The 13,496-nt window shown below is 40.7% G+C and overlaps 1 pseudogene; it reads right to left on the bottom strand.

The window, feature by feature from the left end:
- Positions 1-3,715: 3,715 nt before the first annotated feature.
- Positions 3,716-4,200, bottom strand: LOC102841640 (annotated as a pseudogene).
- Positions 4,201-13,496: the final 9,296 nt, after the last annotated feature.

Below are 13,496 nucleotides of genomic sequence, written 5' to 3'. Positions count from 1 at the left end.
GATCAGCCAGGTGGCATCATTGATGGCATCAAGTGTGGCAGCAGTAGTGAGGTTGGCCCAGGATCGGACATTGTTTCATTCTGCTGTGCACGGGGTCGCTATGAGTTGGTTCCGACTCGATGGCACCTGACAACAACAACATATCAGTAAATGAATGATTTCAGCTATGTCATTATGGGCTATGCTACTTTGAGGAGACAGTTCTTCCCCACTCATATTGAGTGCCTTCCAAGCTGAGGGGCTCATCTTCTGAACTATATCAGACAATCTTCTGTTAATTGCAAGATTTTCAGTGGCTAACCGTTCAGAAGTGGTCTACCTTTCCTTCAACCTAGTCTGTTTTAGTCTGGAAAAATCTGTCCATCATGGGTGACCCTGCTGGTATTTAAACACTGATGGAATAGCTTCCAGCATCGTAGCAATATACAAGTCACCACAGTACAACGAACTAACAGATGAGAGGTGGAGCAGAGTCTTAACCACAATAAAATAAACGGCCTTTGATTACCTTTGTTCCTTCTGCCTTGGCCATGGGGTAAGAATCAAACTTTGCAAAGGAAGTAAAATTTCCACTCTTAGAGTTAAGGCCCAGACAAGTTCAGCTGTGCCAGAAATAGAGAGGAATTCCCTTCATAATGTGTGTAGCACCTGATGCCCTCCTTTGAACTTAGTCATAGAATCAATCGTGTGAGTAATTCATGGTTCATTTATTTTCTTATACAGGTTTCCTCTGTGGAGAAATAATAAGAATAATAGCAAACATTTAATAAGAATTATGTTCCAGGAAGATTTGAGTTGCTTTTTCTCACATAGTCTTTACAACAATTTTATGAAAGAGGTAACCATTATTTTTTTCTTTTAATACACGAGGAAAGTGGTAGTCAAAAATGGTAAGTTTCTTGCAAAAGGACATAGAGATAGAAAGTTGTAAATCTGGAATTTACACCCAAGCAGTTTAATTCTAGAATATCTCTTTTGCTCTGTTTTGTTTTGGTTTTCATAACTTTTTTTTAATGTTTTATTGTGAATTATGTGATAGTTTACATGGGAGAACATTAGTTTTACATTCATTCTACCGTATATCGTTATATTGCCTTGGTTACAATCCCCTCCATGCATCATAAATCAAAGGGTATACCCTGAAAGCCTGCCCCCCAGTTGTCAGCACACAGCCCCTCTCCCTCTCTGGGTCTAAAGTCCCCAGCTGCTCCATCTCTCCACCTCATTGTCTCTGCCTCCATTTCAGGCATCACTGCTCCTCTGGGTAGGGTCCTGCTCTCTGCTCTTCTCCCTTGATGGTCCCAGGGACCTCCACTCCTAGACTGCCCTCACTTCTTATCAGCTGGATGCTTCACTCTCCACTCTAGTCCTCTGTGGCTATGTCACTGACTCTGGGTCCAGGAGTCCCCAGGTCTTGCCACACTGCTAGACAACCAGGTCTCCACACGGGTTCACAGGAGTCTATTGAACGTTGTAGGGCTTAGCTAACAGCTACATTGCTGTTTTTCCTTCACTTCCCCTTATCGGTGACCAATGTGGTCACTAGTCAGAGCACATGTGTGCTTGTGTATTCCCATTGAATCTTAGTCTTGGAAGGGGGTTTGCCCTGAGGGGATACGACCACTTGTGTTATTATCTCCTGGGTGAGCAAATTGCTTGTTCTTATAGTAGTCAGTTGGACTGCTGGTATTGTTTTGTATTTTTCCTGTTGGTGTTTCTTTCAAGAAGTATCTTCTGTTCTTCTAGCCACTACAGGCTGGTCTGCTTGTCCTTTCCAGTGGAAATTTCCCACCTCACAAGATTCTGGATGGGGTTCAGGATTCCACCTATGGTCTTATGTAATGCAGAGGCTCCGCAGGAAGCCTCCTTCATTGAGCTCGTTGTAGCCCCATTTTAGGTATTCCAATAAGTTATAGGCAGAAGTTTATAATGGTATGCCAGGGAAACCAAGATTCAAAAGACAGCCAAGCATCTTAACATCGTTTTCCCCCTTTTGCCGATTCCAACCATGTCTCAATCCCTGTATCCCAGAGCCCTGTTGTTCCAAGGTTGAGCATATATCATTATTTACCTCTGTTCCACTTAGCCCATGCAAACCAGTCTAATTGTTCTCCCATCCGCCTTGTTCTTCCATTCCCCTCCCCCTTCTTGTGTATTGCCCCCCTCCCCAGCACCCAAACTATCCTGTATTTATTCCCTACCCTGTGCTCCACCTTCCCCTCCCTCCCCTCACCCCACCCCCTCTTATCCCAGTAACCCGCAAAGAATTGCCCCCTCCTTTAGTATGGGTTCTTTTTCTTCGTGTTTTATACAGTAGTGGTCCTATGCAGTATTTCTCCTTTTGTGACTGTAATTTCAATCAGCATAATGTCCTCAAGGTTCATCCATGTTATGCGGTGGCTTGCAGCTTCCTTGTTCTTCTTCTTGTTTTGTTTTTTAAACACTTTACTATGAATTCAGTGAAGGTTTACAGACAAGATTATCAGTTTTACATTTGACAAATCATATACTTGGTTTCATCTCAATGATTACAGTCCCCTACCTGCAACAACAGTTATCCCACTTCCTCCCTGTGATTCCTATTTCCATTCCGCCCACCTTCCCATGCCTTCTCACTTTGTCCTTAAGTCAATGTGGCCCTTTTGATTTTGAAAGATTGACCATTCCATCTCTTTTTTTTAATATAGAAACAAACGAACAAGTCAATTTATTTTCAAATAATGCCATGAGAATGCTTTCCCATTTTCTTCCTTTTACAATAATCTAATGCAACAAGGAGCTCTGGTAGCGTAGTGGTTACGAATTGGGCTGCAAACCTTAAGGCCAGCAGTTCAAAACTACCAGCTGCTCCGCGGGAGAAAGATGAGGCGTTCTCCTCCCGTAAAGATTTACAGCCTCGGAAACCCTGTACAGGGTCGCTATGGGTCGGAAACGACGTGACGGCACTTAACAACAACAACAACAATGCAACAAGAAAGGAACTTCCTGAAAAGCTGATGAATTAATTCTAAGTTCATGAAACAATATCTTTTAAAAACCAAGGATGAAAAGCGAGCAAGACATGGTGTTTGTTAAAGGATGAAAAAGAGAATATTAATTAATCTAACTATTTATTAAATAAAAACAACTTTTAATTCCCTATATCTTACTATTTTACATAAAGATTCTTAAAATTATGTATGCACTTAAACATCCATGGAAAATAATAATGATGAGTAATATTTCTATATTAAAATTTAACAGGTATTATTAAAAAGAATAGTAAACTACATATTTTTTTCATTACAAATTTGAAGAACTGAAAAACTAAAACAAAATTGACAAAGTTATGATCAGTTGGTGCTGGATTTTATCTAATTTAATGCAAGTTGTTATTTTTGTTAAATACATAAATTTGAAGGTATAGTGTAATTTTTCTTGATTGCATAAAAATCATTGTAAAATATTTCAAATGTATGCAATTTTTCAAATGTAACTCTCAAAGAACATTTCTACAATGACTATAAAGTGAATAAAACATTTTTCAAACTTTTTAATGGAAGGATAGGAGGGAAAATGGATGAAAGGTGACTGAGATCTACAGTTTAGGTGACTTAACAGTTTATCTGTGAGAACCAAATGTTTTGTCTAAAATAGCCTGCAAATTTTGAAACTATTAGCTCAAGATGAAGTAATAGATCACTTCATTTCAGAAAGCAACTGTAGAAACTAATTTTCAAAACTCAATTAGGAGTGTGTATGGTCCATTAGTATCCAGCTTTAACGCCTGTCGGTTCTGGTAAGTGCCCCAGCTTCCGCACACTTGCTGTTTGCAGCGATTTCTTTTTCACACACAGTTACAAATTGGGAGTACAGTTCTAACCCTTCTTCTTTTCCAGTATTAGGGTGCTACTGCATGTTTCTTCCTTTCACTTCCCCCCCAAGAGTGGCTTGAGGAATGATAAGAATGTCGCCAGGTAGATTCAATATAGAGAAGTGCTTGCTTGCCAATTTCAGCTTCACTTAACTTCACGTTTAACAGTGTATTAACCATTTTGGGAAGAATTTCTTTCTCAGCTCCCTTGAAAAACACACGTAGATTACTAATCCTTTCTGAACCTCCACCCACTGGGCCATGGCGTCCCCCTCTGCTGGGCGTACTTGAAGCAGGTACTGCTGCAAGAGCGCCCAGGCCTGAAGCATCCGGCTGCCCTCGGCCATGGTTCGAGCCTCCATTCCATCTCTTTTAACCTTGACTTTATGGTCCCTATTTCGTGAACCCTTTGAATTCTAGAGCCCATGGTATGGATTGAGTTGTGTCCCCTTGAAATATGTCCTGTAAATCCTAACCCCTACATTGTGGATGTAATCCAATATGGGAATAGGGTTCTCCTTGTTATGTTAATAAGGCCATATCTGTGTAGAATACATCTTAAACAAACCACCTTTTTATATTAAACCAATATTGAAAGCAGAGTAATACAGAGAAGAAAGGACAAATGGGAAAAATTGATGACACTTGAAGATTACCAAGAAACTGAGGCCCAGAAGCTGAAAGGGACAGAGATGTCCCAGAGCCGACAAGAAGGAATCTTCCTCCTAGAGCCAGTGGCTCTGAACTCAGACTTTCAGCATCTCAAATGTGAGAAAATAAACTTCTGTTCATTAAAGCCACCAAATGTAGCATTCTGTTATAGCAGGTCTAGACAAGTAAGACAGCCCAAGACCTCGTTTTTTAGAATATTACTTTGGGGTAACTGGGAGGACTAGATGGGCAGAGATTAGAACAGGGTCCAGTCAGGTTGTTTCACTTGCTTACCACATTCTTAATCTGCTTCCAGTAACTACAATCTGCAGGTTGTTCTAATAAAAGTGTGCAGGACAGTGCATTTAGTCTTTGTAGGACTTTTCTTGAACTCTGTGGGCCCCAGCTAATATTTAACCACACAGCTAGATCAGAGAGGGCACTGATTTCCTGAATCAGTGAGTGGAAATCCCGGTTTCTGATTACAGTCCCAGCTGGATTTCTACCAAGATGTGAATGGCGTGTCCAGGGGATCGTGGCACTGGTACTTTCTTATTCTTGTGAACATTCTGTTAAACAGTTCTGAACTGATCACAAAATGAAGTGGAAAAGGATACTCTTTTTAGAGGAGACCATTGGGAAAAGTTTTCATGGGACCAGCTGCTACTAAATCAAATCTCTGTCTAGCCAGAGACTGGGGACTGTGTGCCCACCTGTTGAAAGCTACTACTTAGGTAGGTTGTGTCTAATACAAAACATGGAGTTTACAGAAATCAAAGAGGAAGGAAATCTGGAGACTGTTCTGGGGATAGAGCAGACTGGAAAGGGATTATCTGGGCTGCTGATGCTTCTGCTACTGTGTACTGTCAACTTAGTTCTGACTCATAGCGACCCTGTTGAGGGTTTCCTAGGCTGTGTATCTTTAGGGGAACCGAAAGCTTAATCTTTATTAGCTGGTCAGGAGGAGTCTTTGTATATCGATGGCATTGGGGAAGACCAATGAAGGGGGAGAGTATACTCTGCAGAATGGTAACTAAGAACCAAAAGTTGGTTTGTTGGCATAGGTGAATAATTTTCTAGTACAAAATTCAGAATGCCTATTAGCAGTATATAGGTATACTGGATTAGATCCTGAAACCGAAAATGGACATTAGTGGAAAAGAGGTGAAATTTGTGGGAAGAATGGGACTATATCCACAGATACATGTAGTTTGAAAGATGTTTCTGTGTATGTACTATGCTGCAGATATATCCATAAATATAGTCAAATATACAGGGAACAAAGTTCTTAGCCATAATCAAACACCTTGAGGCAAGGAGTGACTGGGCCTGAAGGCTCAGGACCTTAGTCCTGGGGACAGCAAGGATAATTAGATAACATATTCCACAATGTTCTACATCCTACTTTGGTGAAGAGTAAGTAGGGTCTTAGAAGCTTGTGAGTGACCACCTGTTGGAATCTCCCTGTCCCTAGAAAAAAAACAGTGAAGGAAATTGAAGACACATGGAAACAATTAGTCCAGTGAACTAATGGACCATGCAAACCTCAGCCTCCAGGACTCTGAGACCAGAAGAACTAGATGGTACTCTGAAAGGAATCACATTAAAATGTCCTGGCTAGAGTGGGAGGAAAATAGGGCGGGGAGGAGGGATCAAAATCATAAAAAGAACCAGGTTTATGGTCAGACAGACTGGTGGAACCCTCAAAACTATGACCCTTAATTACTCTCCAGGCCTAGAGCTCACCCCTGTGGTTCAATTTTCAGCTAAATAATAGGCCCATAAGGAGTCCTGGTGTGGCACTGCAGGATAAGCAGTGCACTGCAAGGTCAGTTTGAACCACAAAGTCAGCAGTTCAAAACCACCAACCGCTCCTCAGAAACCCTAGACAGAATTGCTATGAATCAGAAATGACTCCATGACACTTAACAACAACAAGATGAAAAATGACACTAAGGAGGTACACACTCCTTGAATAATCAACCATTTGAGATCAAAGGGGTAGCATTTATCTAAGGACAGATTTTAGAAGACAGGAAGGGTTAGAATAGAAGGAGGAATGGAAATGGGAATTGGAAGAGGTGGGAGAAGTGATGTTATGTCGTGGGGACTGCTATCAGTGACATGAAACAAAATGTGTATGAACTGCTGAGTGGAAAACTGATTTGCTCTGTAAACTTTCACCCAATACACAATAAAAAGTTTTAAACAAAAAGGTGAAAATTGAGTCAAGCATGGAGTTTAGTAAGTAGTAAAAAACAACAAAAAAGTACAGATTGATATACTGTCCATTGCAATGTGTCCCTTTAAACTCTCTGTTCCCTGGGTACCCAGTTACTTTTCCATAACCAACCAGTGTTATTAGATATTAGACTGTGTGTCATGTGTTCAGTCTATTTTATGCAAATAATAACATAATGTATATACTGCTCTGCCCCCCCCCACACTTTAATAATATAATATTTTAATATTACACATTTAGGAGCCTGGTGGTACAATGGTTAAGCAATTGACTACTAACCAAAAGGTTGCTGTTGTTAAGTGCCATTGAGTCAGTGCCAACACATGGTGACCCTATATAGGGTTTCTGAGGAATGGCTGGTGAGCTTGAACCATCAGGGGCTGGTCCCTCCTGATGACATGTCCAAAGTTCAAAAGACAAAGTCTTACTACCCTCGCTTTCAAGGAACATTCTGGTTGTACTTCATCCAAGATAAATTTGTTTGTTCTTCTGGCAGCTCATGATACTTTTAATACTGTTCACCAGCACCATAATTCAAATTGCATCGATTCTTTTATGGTCTTCCATATTTATTGTCCAACTTTCACATGCAATTTATTGTTGTTGTTAAATGTCGCCGCATAGGTTCTGACTCATAGCAACCCAGTATAGGGCTTGTGAGGGTTTGAACCACCAACCATGCAGTTAGCAGTCCAGTGCTTATCTTACAGTGCCACACCAGGACTCCTCATATTCAATTGTTAAGTACCATTGAGTCAGTTCTGACTCCTTGTGACCCTGTGTAAGTTTCCAAGGAGTGATTGGTGGGTTTGAAAAACCAATCTTGCAGTTAGCAGTCCAGTGCTTATCCTACAGTGCTACACCAGGACTCCTCACATGCGATAGACGATTGAAAATACCATTGTTTGGGTGAGGCATATCTTAGTTGTTCCTGGCTCTTTAACACCTTAAAGAGGTCTTTTGTAGCAGATTTGTCTAATGTAATACGTCCTTTGATTTCTTGGCTGCTGCTTCCATGAGTATTGAATGTGGACCCAAGTAAAATGAAGTCTTTGACAACTTTAATACTTTCTCCATTTATCGTTTTATATATTGATACAGTTGTAAGGATTTTTGTTTTCTTTACAGTGAGGTGCAATCCATACTGAAGTTTGTAGTCTTTGATCTTCATTAGTTGAGTATTGCAAGTCCGCTTCACTTTCAGCAAGGTTGTGTCATCTGCATATTGCAGGCTATTAGTGAGTCTTCCTCCAGTCCTGATGCCACATTCTTTTTCATACAATCCAGCTTCTTGGATTATTTGCTCAGCATACAGATGAAATATATACGGTGAAAGGATACAACACTGACACAAAATTTTCCTTATTTTAAGTCAATCAGTTTCCCCTTATGCTATTAGAATGACTGTCTCTTGGTCTGTGTACAGTGTATGTTGTTGTTGTTGTTGTTGTTGTTGTTGTGTGCCGTTGAGTCGGTTCCAACTCATAGAGACCCTGTGCAGGGTTTCCGAGGCTGTAAATCTTTATGGGAGCAGAACGCCTCATCTTTCTCCCGCAGAACAGCTGGTAGTTTCGAACTGCTGACCTTGCGGTTCCCAGCCCGATTCGTAACCACTATGCTACCAGAGCTCCTTATGTATTTTTGTTGTTGTTAAGTGCCGTCGAGTCAGTTCCGACCCATAGCGACCCTGTACAGGGTTTCCGAGGGTGTAAATCTTTACGGGAGTAGAAAGCCTCATCTTTCTCCCTCAGAACAGCTGGTAGTTTCGAACTGCTGACCTTGAGGTTCGCAGCCCGATTCGTAACCACTATGCTTCCAGAGCTCCTTATGTATAGTGTATATTATATACCAATGTATATACTGACTAACCAGGAATACCAATGTATATACTAATTAACCAGAACCGACTAACCCATAGCTTTGCTTTTCTCTTCCCAAGTATCCAAGCAAAGTTTTCCTTTAGAATTCCATTACTTAAAAAAAAAATTATTTAAGAAGGCTTCAAAAATTTAGTGGGAAAATGGAATTTTTCCCACATGTTATTTGAAACTCCCTCGTGTTTATTGGCGAGTTGTGCAGTGGTGATAGGAGATGAAACAGTGAGTTGTGAAAATTTATAAGCAGAAATCCCAGATTCCTATGTTTCATAGCTTCTTCTGAATCAACATAAAGTCTCTTTCTTGCTGTCAGAGTATTCTCATCCATTAAAATGGAGTTTTTAAATGTGCTACAAAGAAAGTAGAGCGAGAGAAAGAAAATAAAAATATTGATGCAAAAATAATTTGGGTCTTCAGAATAAAGACATTTCTTTGTATAAATATGAATTTTAGATACCATTAGTGCTGTGGTGATCATTGTTATTTGGCAATGAATTAAGGATAGACCTGAGATTCCGTTTACTGGGGTCATCTTGCTAAATAAAGACAGCTGGAAAGCCACCTCTGTTTTTCTTTCTGTGAATGACTTAGCCATCATCACTTTCTTGCTGGCCTTTTGACTGGAACAGCATTCTGGGTCTGCCCTGAGTGAATCACCCACAGGTCTCTCCGCTGTACTCTGCCTTCTCTTCAAAAGGTGACTGTGTGAAGCAGAATAGCATTTGAATGAAAACCTATTTTTAAAGTTCTGTGATGTAAGGAAGAGGCAAGCTAAGTCAGTGTGAAGCATGGGAGCAGAGAGAACAGTAATGATGATGTCATTCAGACTTCCTCAGGATTGACCCTTTTCTGTGATGATGTTGAGAGCTGTCACCAACATAAGAGGTGGATGGCTGTTGATCCCATCAACCTGTGTGTCTCCATATTTTTGACATGCAGTCTTATTAGAACCAGGCAAGTCTAACCATGCCTGTCCTTGATTCCCTGGATGAGTGAACTGTATGTGGGTGTCAGAACTCACTGCTTTTGTGTTGAGAATGTCACACTGTTTCCCCAAGGCTGCCTTAAATCCTCAACTTAATCTCAGCTGTTGCCTCTGGTTCTCCCTGGTTATTAGATTCTTGTGGTGTGTGTGTGGGAAGGGGAGAGGAGACCAGAGGGAGCAATAGAGACAGAGGCAGGATACAGAAGTAACACAGGTCATATTACCATATATGTAGTGGCTTTGCAGACTTCCCAAAACCCAGCAAAAAGAAAGATTTTTTTTTTTTCAATCCAGTAAAAACCATAACCTATGGGGCAGTACTGCTTATTGATAAGCAGTTGTAGATGCCATATGATTTCTCTGCATGCAAAGACACTTTTTAGATATCACCTGAAGCAGGTGTTTATTTACATGGAAATTGTTTTGCTAGATGAACATTTTAAGTCAGTGAGTTTCATACATCAGTGCCATTAGAATTACCATTTTCAGGGATTCTGTTCCAGTAGGTCAGGGATGGAAGCCAGGAATCTGCATTTTAAACCAGTATTTTAGGTGAATCAGATGGTTAACAGATCACTCTCTCCAAAAGATATCCTTAGACTTGGTTCTGGTTTTCATTCAGTCCAGTTTTTGAAATTGCCTCTTTGTGTCAAAATCTGGTGTGTTTCTATCACATTCTTTATTGAAGGATTTATTAGCATCTCTGCTTATTACTTGTTTCGTTTTCACAGCATCACAATAACTAGAGAGGGAACCAGAGATGGTTAACTTCATTTTATTGACAGTGGAGGTGGGTTTGAGGTTTACGGAAAGGAAGATCCTGGTGAGTCAGAGGCAGAGGCAGGAATTGAAGTCTAGGATTGATGACTCTCAAACCAGGCATTTTCCTGAGGCCTATTTCCTTAGCTTGTGATTTCATATTTAATCATAGTTATTCCTTAGGTCCCTGGATTCATTGTGCTTGGGTAAGCAAAGTATATTTAAGTTTTGAAACAAAGTAGCTAATTATCAATTTTTTCACATACTGAGGCCCTTTTAAAGTTTGATTTGTATCTAGATGACAATATATGCCTCTCCTGGGCTTGCTTCTTTTGTCATTGCTGATGATAACATTTTTTATTTCTCCTCGCCAAGCCAATAGGAGCCCCTTCTGATCTACTAGCTGGTAATTAAATACAAATACTTGCTAGTTCACTGTTGCTGAAACTTAAATAGTATATGGATTCATTTTTAAAGGAAAAGTGATCCTGAAAACTCTAGTTACCATTGAGTCAATTTCAACCCCATTGTTGTTGTTAAGTGCCCTTGTTGGTTCCTACCCATAGCGATCCTATACAGGGTTTCTGAGGAGCAGCTGTTGAGCTTGTATCACTGACCTTAAAGTTCAAACCTACTATTTGTGTGTGTGTGTGATTCAATCACTATTTATTAAAGCTGTTTATTTTCAAATCTTAAGCTTAATATATGAATTTGTCTTTATAAATTGAGTAACTTTTTTTTTTTTAAGTTTTTACTGTGAATTGAGTGATAGTTTACATGGGAGAAATCAGTTTTACACTCATCGTTTCATTGCAATGATTACAATCTCCTCTGTGCATCATCATTCAACAGTATTTGCCTCTATTCCCTTTGGTTTTTTGGGGGGATGTACACAAAAAGACTCAGGAGTCTATAATCATTTAAACAACCAAAGGGCACATTCTGCAAGCCTGCCTCCTGGCCTCCAGCACACAGCCTTTCGCTTTCCATGAGTCTGGAGTCCTCAGCTGATCTGTCTCTCTATGTCATCATCTCTGCCTCCATCTCTGGTGTCACTGCTTATCTGGATAGGGTCGCACATTCCACGCATGCTCTTATCCCTTGATGGCCCTAGGGTCCTCTGTTCCTAGACTGTAAGATTTACTCCCCCACTTTTGTTACAGAACTTCTAGCTTTACAGTTGTGACAGTTGCAATTCGTCTTGATAACAATTATTCACTATTGAATCATAAGATTCTTATCCCCATCTCCATCTCCTTTCACCAGACCCGTCTAGACAAGATGAAAACTATTCAGTGGGGCTTCTACTTTCCCCCACACACTCTGAAACTAAACTCCCTGTTCAAAACTTGTAAGCCAGTCACTTCATGCCTTTACATCAAACCAACTATTGCAGTCCAGTGCATTAACCCACAGTGCCACACCGGGACTCCTTCAACCCCCTGGAGACCTCTTTTTTTTAACTTTATTGTTGAAAAAAAATTTTCATAACAGACAAGATCCTTAGTTTTACTTTCAATCAACCATATGTTTTGTTCCATCTAAACTACAGTCCCCTTCCTACAACAACAGTTACCATGCTGCCTCCTTGAGATTTACCATTTGCATCTTATTTTTCACAAATCAAGAAAGCAAAAATATTTGATGTACACATGCAAAACAAAACAAAAAAATATTCATGTGAAAGTCCAAAGGGCACATTCTGCAAGCCAGCTTCCTGTCCAGAGGCACACAGTCTTTCTGAGTCCATGGGCCTAGAGTCCACAGCTGCTCTGTCTCTCCATGCCATCGCCCCTGCCACTGTCTCTGCTATCATCGCTTTTCTAGGCAGGATCTCACGCTCCACTCACACGCTTCCTTCTTGATGGTTCTGGGATCGTCTGTTACTGAAATGAAAGATTAACTACTTCCCCCTTTTAGTTATACATCTACATTTACAGTTGTTGACTATTGCAATTAATCCTACTTACAGTTACTCACAGTTGGATCATAAAATCCTATCACCATCATCTCCCATCCCCTTTCACCAGATCCATCTGGAAAAGAGGAAAATTATCCAGTGGGGATTCTACATTACCCCCCTCATTCTGAAACTAAGCACATTCATGAAAGCTAATAAGCCAGACACTTTGTGCCTTTATAGCCCCCAATTTTTGATAGCCAATGTCTAGATTGCCCGTCCTATCAATCCAGTGTGGAGTCCTGGTGTTACACTGTAGGTTAATGCACTGGACTGCAAAGTTGCTTTGACTCTCAAGATCGGCAGTTCAAGCTCACTAGCTGCTCCTTGGAAACACTATACAGGGTCGCTATGGGTTGGAATTGACTCAATGGCACTTGACAACAACAAATCAACCCAGTGCACTGAGAAAACAAGCTTGACCCTTGATATGAAGAATCCTTCCATTTCGGTTGGAATTTTGAACAACTGCATCCATAAGCAAAGGTTCAGTTCTTCAAATTGTAGCAATTTGTATTTGTTCACAGTATCAACTATATTTATCCAAGCTAGGTCAAATAGGTACTAGGTGCAAGTTTGGGAATTCACGCATGCCTCCCCACACTTCATATCAGTTGGCCGCTTCACTCTCAGCTTGAGCCCCAGTGACTGGGTCAGTGCCCATGGGCTCAGGGGTTCACACAGCTCCCTAAACTTCAGATCAGCCAGACTTCCTTTCCTCTCACTTATCTCAAGGTCAACAGGTGCCAATGGAATGTGGCCAAATTCAGCCCATGTCTTCATTGCTGCATTTCCTCCACTTCCACTCACCAGTAGACCCAGGTGGTCACCAGCAAGCACACTAGACTGCTCACGGGCTCCCTTTGAGTTTCAGTCTTAGAACGAGGTTTTCCTTGATGGGCTGACTTTTCTTTCCACCACCAAAGCAAAAAGCTTGCTTGATAATCTAACAGCTGAACTGTATTTTATTTGTTTGTTTTCTGCTAGTCTTTCTTTCAGTAAGAATCTTCTGTTTTCCTAGCTGTTCTGGGTTGGTCTGCATGTCTTTTCAAGTAGGAATGTTTCACCTCAGAAAGTTCTAGGTGGGGCCATGGAGACCTCTTATGTGTCAAAATACAACTGTGTTCCATAGGATTTTCAATGGCTGATATTTATGGAAGCAGATTGCC

The sequence above is a fragment of the Chrysochloris asiatica genome, unplaced genomic scaffold, assembly GCF_000296735.1.
Source record: "Chrysochloris asiatica unplaced genomic scaffold, ChrAsi1.0 scaffold00008, whole genome shotgun sequence".
Taxonomy (NCBI): domain Eukaryota; kingdom Metazoa; phylum Chordata; class Mammalia; order Afrosoricida; family Chrysochloridae; genus Chrysochloris; species Chrysochloris asiatica.
Note: the sequence above shows the minus strand (reverse complement) of the source record. Positions and strands in the feature narration are given on the sequence as shown.